This window comes from Penaeus monodon, chromosome 27 (genome assembly GCF_015228065.2).
Source record: "Penaeus monodon isolate SGIC_2016 chromosome 27, NSTDA_Pmon_1, whole genome shotgun sequence".
Taxonomy (NCBI): domain Eukaryota; kingdom Metazoa; phylum Arthropoda; class Malacostraca; order Decapoda; family Penaeidae; genus Penaeus; species Penaeus monodon.
In genome coordinates this window covers 24,644,673-24,645,312 of record NC_051412.1, presented here as the reverse complement: position 1 = coordinate 24,645,312, position 640 = coordinate 24,644,673, and the positions used below count along the sequence as shown (strand labels likewise).

At 32.8% G+C, this 640-nt stretch overlaps 1 protein-coding gene across 2 annotated transcripts in view; it reads left to right on the top strand.

Annotated features, from left to right (window-relative positions):
* LOC119590708 (muscle M-line assembly protein unc-89-like) overlaps positions 1-640 on the top strand; it is a gene marked incomplete in the record, with an annotated part of 12,303 nt that overhangs the window by 9,760 nt on the left and 1,903 nt on the right.

Below are 640 nucleotides of genomic sequence, written 5' to 3'. Positions count from 1 at the left end.
TTAGGGTCTGTGACACAATAAGTGAAGTAATGAAACTTAATTTTGTTTGTGATCTGCTAACTGCAGTCTTGGAGTAGTGACAATCATTTGGAGAAAGAAATTATATGATGGCACTTAGGAGAGAGAAAAAAATACTTTTTATATATGATATTTACTAGGTTGCTTATGGCTTAAGTGTTTAGTCTGGGAATTACCATATCAACTCTCTGAGCAAGGCATGTTCTTAGCATAATTATAGCAATAGATATATAAATAGCTATAAAAAGATCATCATAAATGTTTTCCTATGATAAACCCTGCTGTTCTTACTTATATTCTCCTGTGTGCTTTTTGTTTATAAGGATATTGAGATAAGAAATGAAGTGTATATGTTAACTTTGATGAGTTAGGTAAAGACATCTAGACTAGAGTAAGTGATATGTAAATAGTATGGTAAATGGTAGATAGGTGCAAGGATAAGGCCTGCAGATCTCTGTTATTTTATATGTCATACAGCAGTAACTTAAGGATAACAGTAAGCATTTTAAAAATACTGTGTTAAGTATCTTTCATCAATATTATTTAAAGAAACATGACAGTGTTTTTTTTTCCAGATTGCAGTGCATACAGGGGTGAATCCCCCTGTGTGGGGAGAGGGGGT